The sequence below is a fragment of the Eschscholzia californica genome, unplaced genomic scaffold (assembly GCF_041429995.1).
Source record: "Eschscholzia californica isolate CP2 unplaced genomic scaffold, dmEscCali1.0.p SCAF_3, whole genome shotgun sequence".
NCBI classification, from domain to species: Eukaryota; Viridiplantae; Streptophyta; class Magnoliopsida; order Ranunculales; family Papaveraceae; genus Eschscholzia; species Eschscholzia californica.
Genome location: NW_028238420.1, coordinates 51,972,269 through 51,979,598, shown reverse-complemented (window position 1 = coordinate 51,979,598; position 7,330 = coordinate 51,972,269). Strand labels below are relative to the sequence as shown.

General features: G+C 32.5%; 1 pseudogene; it reads left to right on the top strand.

Moving 5' to 3' along the window:
- Positions 1–1,725: 1,725 nt before the first annotated feature.
- On the top strand, positions 1,726–3,119 carry LOC147551649 (bZIP transcription factor 44 pseudogene; annotated as a pseudogene).
- Positions 3,120–7,330: the final 4,211 nt, after the last annotated feature.

Here is a 7,330-nt window from a genome sequence, read left to right as displayed (position 1 = left end):
CTTTTCGGGGTGTGAAGTTATGGTGGAAACAAAAAAAAATTGTAATTTTTTTTTTCAATTGTTAAGCGTGTGTCTCGAACTCTTGACTTCTAGGGTGTAAGATTATACCTCTCTCCTCAATTTTTTGTTTCTCCCAAACAACCAAAACCTAATACTTTTCATCTTCTTCTCTCTTTCACCTATTACCACCATTTCCGGCGACCCTCCATTTCCGGCGACCTTATATTTCCGGCGACAATTTTTTTTTCTGTCATTTTCATCTCCCGCGAAGCCCCTTCGCCGGAGGTTTCCAGATTCGTCTGTTTACCAAACCAGACGGGCAGATTTGGTTTGAACAGACTAGATCTGCTCGTCTGGTTTGCCCCGGCGAAGGGACTGCTCCCCTTCGCCGGAAATAAAAGAAAGAGAGAAAAAGATAAGAGAGAAGAGAAAGAAGAAAGAGAGAAGAAAGGGTGAAGAGAGAGAGAGAGAGAGATAAAGATGATGAAGTCGTCGGCCGTCGCCGACGACTTTTTGCCAGCGACTTATGAGGTGTGTTTGGTTTTAGTTTTTTCGGTTTTCCACCGTCTTGTACGGAAACTTTTCTACTTTCTCCAAAACGTTGCCCATTAAGAAGTTTCCCCCAAGTATGTCTAGGGGTTTCTTTGGCTTTCTCAGTACTGAATCGACTATTGCTAATCTCATTTCATTAGTACCTAATTGGAAGTAGGCCTGTAAACGGTAGCTTATCGGATCGGATATAGGCATATTCGTATCCGAATCCGATAAGCTATCCGATATCCGACGGATATTATAAATCAATATCCGAATCCGATAATATTAACGGGATCCGAAACTTTAACAAAATTTTAAATATGGGTTTTTTGAGCTTACCCCCTCACAATTAATTGGTAATTGAGTTTACCCCCTTCAGTAATTGGTAATTGAGCTTATCCCCTTGAATTTAGATTTTTTGTCAAAACTACTAAAGATATGTTTGGTATGTGATAATAAAATCAGAAAGTAAATAATATATAAACAAAATCGATCTTTACTAATCATATTCCTTACCAAATCAAACAATAAAATGAGATAGAATCCCTAATATGAATCATATCGAAGAATAATTGTTCTTGGTAGTGGCAATTATTTCACGTACGCCAAACATAGCCTTTGTGTTTTTGTCACTAATATTAAGTTAAAGGGGGTAAGCTCAATTACCCATTATTGAAGGGGGTAAACTCAATTAACAATTAGTGACGAGGGGGTAAGCCCAAAAAACCCTTTAAATATTTTCTTTAAATTTTTAACCATTAGATCTAAATAATAAATCTCAACCATAAATTTTATATGTTATTATGAATAAATTTAAATTTTCTAAATAACCATATCTGAATCCGATAAACATATATCCGAATTCGCATCCGATATCTGAAATTCAGATATTTTTTTGAAATTCGAATATAGATGTAGATCCGATGTCGAATATTCGGATATCTATTAAGATGCTCAATTGGAAGATTTTCCACAACCGATTCAGTCCGATGGCCAGAAATTAGTAGGAATAGAAATTTTCAATAAAAACATCCGTATTAAAAAGTAATATCTGTATTTTATATTCATTTTTTTTATTTATTAAATGAATGTTTACCAGCTGGACATAAACGAACGGCTGCGGAAGTTTCATGATTCTTTTACATTTTGTTGCTCACCTTTTTCTTTTTCTTTAAAACCCTAACCTTCCTCTGTCAAAAAACCTCTTCCACTTTTCTTCTCTTCCCACACCACATTCTGGGATCTCCTCTCTTCTTCTTCTTCTTTTCTCTACCTACCCTCTCTTTGATCTTTCTGGGTTTCAGCTTCAACCCTTTCTTTCTCAACTGTTGGTTTTAATTTTCAGATAAAATATCTGAAAATTTTCAAAAGAGCTTTTAGGGTTTTCAAGGTACTCTGTTTTTGGATCTCTCTTTGTTTTTTCAAGGGTTTGGTTTTGAAAATTTCTTCTTTTTTTATTTCAAATCCTTATGTTTCTTGCCTTAATTATTCTAATTTAGTTTTGTGTTAATCTTGATGCCTAAAATTTGGTTATTAGTTTTTGAGATTCATGTCTCCAATTCTCAGTGAAATCCTTCTTTCTGGGTTTATGATAAATTCTACACTTAGACGCAGGACCCATCTTGTTCAATCTTTCTCTGTTTGTTTTCTTTACTGGTTTTATGTGTTCTCAGAATCAGTTTCTTCAAATCTGATCCTCTAGAACTCCCTCTCTCTCTCTACTTTCTCTCTCTAAAAAAGAAAAAAAAAAATTAATATCTGGGTCCTGTGTCAAATTAAGCTCTCTCTCTCTCTCTCTACTCACTCTCTTTTTCTAAATAATAAATCAAATGACTTCCTCAAGTGGTACTTCTTATGGTTCAACTGGTTCTGAAGAACAAACCCATGTTGTAATTGATGAAAGGAAACAAAAAAGAATGATTTCTAACAGAGAATCAGCAAGGAGATCAAGGATGAGAAAACAGAAACATTTGGACGATTTAACAGCTCAAGTTTCTCAATTAAAGAAGGAAAATGATCAAATAAGAACAAGTTTGAGTTTAACAACTCAAAATTACTTGAGTATTGAATCTGAGAATTCAATATTAAGAGCTAGAATGGGTGAATTAAGTAATAGATTACAGTCTCTTAATGAACTCATTCACTATATAAATTCAAACAACATGGGTTTTGAGATTAGTCATCATCAAGAATTTCAGAGCAGTAACAACAATATTGAAGAAGGGTTTATGATGAATCCATGGAGTTCTTCACTTCATTTCAATCAACCCATTATGGCTTCTGCTGATATGTTTCAATACTGATCAATGGAATTTGAAGAAGAAACTACTAGTCTGTTTATCATGATTTGAGGTTGTTCATCAATTTATGGAGGAGAAGAATCAAACTAATGGAAGTCTTTTGGAGAAAATATTAGTACTAAGTATTATCTTTAAAATAAAAAATATGAGTATGAATGAGGGTGGGGTTTGTGTGGTGAATTATGTAGTAGAGAAGACATTTGGGTTTTATGTCCTTGGTATTGTAATAAGAGTACGTGTGTATTTTGATCTTTGGTACTTTTATATATATATAACTTTCAAGTACTAGTAGAGCCTTTCAACAAAAAAAGAAAAAAAGGTACTAGTTTTCGAAACCAGTAGAACATAGGTAATGGTCTCTCTAGTGAAAAGATATACACGTTGTTGCTACGCGATAAAAGTGAATTCCGCTCTTGGTTTACAAAACTAGTATGATTCGTGTCATTTGTAGTGTAGTTCACGTGAAAAGTGAAAGAAATCTCACAAGATATTATGTGTTATAAAAAGATTCTATCGGAAAACTCCAATAATATTGTGTCACAAAAAGATTATGCCAAAAACTCTAATTATTACCTTTGAGGAGAAGAAGATATTATTTGGTTGAAAAAAAAAGCATAGATATGATTTTGAGAGAGTTGACAAAGTTCACATTTGCCACCACCACCTCTTAACAACATTTGGGTTGGCATTTCCGACCACCTCTTAAAAAGAATTGGAGTGTAACATTTTAACACTGGTGTTTTAAGGTTATCGAGTCGAGCCGAGTCGATTAGTAAGATGTTCAAGTTCGGTTCGTTTATTTGGCTGTCGAGTTCAAGCTCGAGCTCGTTCGAGTAATTGTCCTCTTGTTCAAGCTCGATTCGTATAAGTTTGAAAGAGCTCGAGCTCGCATTCTTTTAAGCTCGTTTATCAAAATACTTCAAATGAAAACTTTCTAAATTATCAAAAATACTTCAATTATCATTTGTCACATACAATAATAATGATTAATGAATGATTCATATTCCGATAATTTTGTAATGGTTGATATTTCATGTACAAGTTTCAATACTATTACGTAACTATGTACTACAATGTTATAAGAGTATGTTAAACGAGTTGTTCACGAGTAGCTCGTGATACACTAAAGAATGAGCAAGCTCGGTTCGTTTACATAAATGACCATGATTTTGGGCTCGTTTTAAGCTCGTGCTCGTTAATATTCGAGTCGAGCACGAGCAATAGTCGAGCCGAGTTCGAGCAGCTTGTTAAGACTCGGCTCGTGTACGCCCCTATTTAAGGTGATGTATGGAACTTTAAATATTATGGTAGTCATTCTTCGTTAAACCTAAGATTTGACCTAAGCAGCGAATTTTTTGACTGTATGAGAAAAAATAAATACTCTCTAGTCACAACTATGTTTTCTTTATGGGTTCATGGTATTTGGTCACATTAGAAGACACTTTTATTTAGTGCTGCTTCTAATCTTAAAAAATCATTCTAATTTTGATGTAAATGGCCAAAGTTTGATTAAAGAGAAATAAATATTTTTTACTTCCAAAGAACCAAATTAATTAAGTGCCAATATATTTTTGTTTTAGTTTTAATATTAGATGTGAAGGTATGCGGGGATTTTGTTCAAGGGGTAGTGCAATGCATAAACTTTGAAAACTCTCGTAAGATAATTGGAGGTCGGAATCAACCATTTATTGATTGTGTGTCATTAGGATAAATAATGGCATTTAAGGCAATTTTTTTTTCTTTTAAGTGTATCAGTGTATTAGTGTTTTCGAGACAGTTTAACGACAGTTATGATTATATTTTGTCGTTATAATGTATTTCAAATCTAAGGAGTATTATAATGTATAAATTTTTATTTTACTCATATAATTCTGTTGTTTAAATATAAATAGATTTAATCACTCCACAACAATTTTAATTTTATCCTCATTAAAAAAAAGTAGTGCTTCCTAAACCGAAGTTAATTTGATTTTATAGTTAACAAATTAATTAGCATATTATCTATGTAATTTTGTTACTTAAGAAATATGTTTAGATGTAAGATGCCCTAATATTGTCATTATGTTTTCGTGAAAAAGATATTAAGTAGAAGTATTTGGTTTCTAGAAGCAAGAGGTTTGGACAAACTATACTTTCTCCCAACTAATGTTTATTTATTTTTTATACTTTTATTACATTTCTTTGTCTTTTTAGCTTCTTTGGTTGAATTCAAAATTTTCAACTACCCATTACCCTAATTTGTCTGCCATAACTTAAAGAAATATTACCTAGAGACACGTTTAAGTCACCATCTAATGAACTTTATTAATTACTTTTTAGTTTGGTAAACATAAATCTCACTTATTAATTTAGAATTAGCTAATTGCCAAAAGATAGAAAACACTTTTAATTATGAACAATATGTAAAACTATAGAATAATTTCTCTCTTTCAACAAAAAAAAAATGAGGGGTTGGGCAAAAGGCCCAATCCTTCACCCAAAACAAGAAGCAGGTCCACTGCAGGAAAAGAATAAGAGGCAGGTCCAATGGTAAGGAGGTGGGGGTGGAATTTCCGAAACACCCTTCTTCTTTTCGAAATTTACGAAACGACCATCGAAAAATTTCCGGGAAACTCTCAAATTTCTGAGAAATAATCTGACACGCCTCCCATCATACAGTGTACTTTCCATAAATTTACAAAATTGCCACCGTAAAATTCCCGAGAAATGCGAAAATTTTTGAAAAATAGTCAGACGCACCTGACATTAAACCTTGTACTGTCCACGAATTTACAGAATTGCCATTACAAAATTTACCAACTTGCAATTTTCGTTCTTTTTCCCAGATTTATTTCTTATTTCTTTTTTATTTTCTCCCACACATATTTATCTCTCCAATCTTTTTAAATTTCTCTCTCCAATCTCAACAAATTTCGTTCTTTTTTCTAGATTTATTTCTTATCTCTTTCTAATCTCAACAAATTTCTTCGTTTTTGGTAGTTTTTCTTGAATTTGTACAAGGAAATTTTCTTGTGTACCGGGAATTATTTAGTGTACTGGCCATTTTTTGGATATGTACTATACGTTTTTGTACTGGGAATTTTCTTGTGTACCGGGAATTGTTCTGTGTGCTGGCCATTTGGTTATGTACTAGACATTTTTGTAGTGAGAATTTTCTTGTCTACCGGGAATTGTTCTGTGTACTCGCCATTCGGCTATGTACTAGACATTTTTGTACTGAAAATTTTCTTGTGCACCGGAAATTGTTCCGTGTACTGGCCATTTGGTTGAATACTGGACACTTTTGAACTGGGAATTTTCTTCTGTACCGGGAATAGTTCTGTGCACTGACCATTTGGTTATGTACTTTGATGTTTTTAGAGATGAAGAAGATAAAATGTGAAACAAATAAGAATGATGAAGAAGATAAAATGTGAAACAAATAAGAATGATGAAGAAGAAAAATAAGAACATAAAACTTTTAGAGAGAGAAACACAGGAAACTTTGATGTTTTTAGAGATTGAAAGAGATGAAGAAGATAAAATGTGAAGCAAAATAAGAATGATGAACATCCAAAAATAAGAACATAAAACTTTTAGAGAGAGAAAGAACAGAAAATTTATGTTCTTGGAGATTGAAAGAGATGAAGAAGATAAAATGTGAATGTTTTCAAAAATAATGAGAGTAAGAACAGAAAATACAGTGGCTGGGATCCAAAAAAATTGCCTGAAATTTCGTCAAAAAATGGCGCCATTTTTGAATTTTCAAAAAATCTGAATGTTTCTCTGACATTACGTCATGTACGGAGAATTAATTGCTTCGCTGTCATCCGTCAGATTGTCAAAAAACACGGAAATTTTCCGTAAAGGGGTAAAAGGGGGATAAATAAAATAAAAACCAGAAAAGTGTGAGCTGTCCTGACAATTTGGACTGGGTTCTCATTTTTGTTTTAGGCTGGAGGTAATACTTATTTACCCTCCATTTTTTGGGCCTCTCACTCAAAAATCCAAAAAAAATATAGAATAATTCCTCTATCAAGTGCAAGGCATGTGATTAGTCATAAACTACTTCCATATTTTAGAAGGAATTGTTTGTTTCATTTTTAACATGTTCAAATTCAATTTCACCAAATTATTTGTCAAAATTTTATATTTTCTTAGTTGAAGACTTGAAGTGAACAAAGTTTATGAGTTAATATATTATCAAATGATATGTCTTGATCCATTGATTATGTTAATTTTTTATACAAAAAATTCTTCCAACTTTTACCAAGTGAAAGTTAAATGCACCAATTTGTTGACAAATTTTTTCTCAGCTGAAGTAAAAATAGTTGATGACATAACATTTCTTTCGAGAACAAACATTAATTTATACACTCTTCATTTTCTGAAAGGAAGTTTTTTTCATTTTCTACGTTCGTTAAAAAATTTGATGTTGTGACATGTTTGTGTTTTTTTCCACTATTTTAGCAAATTATTAGTTAAATCCCCTCACAAGCTCAACAAACTTATTATTT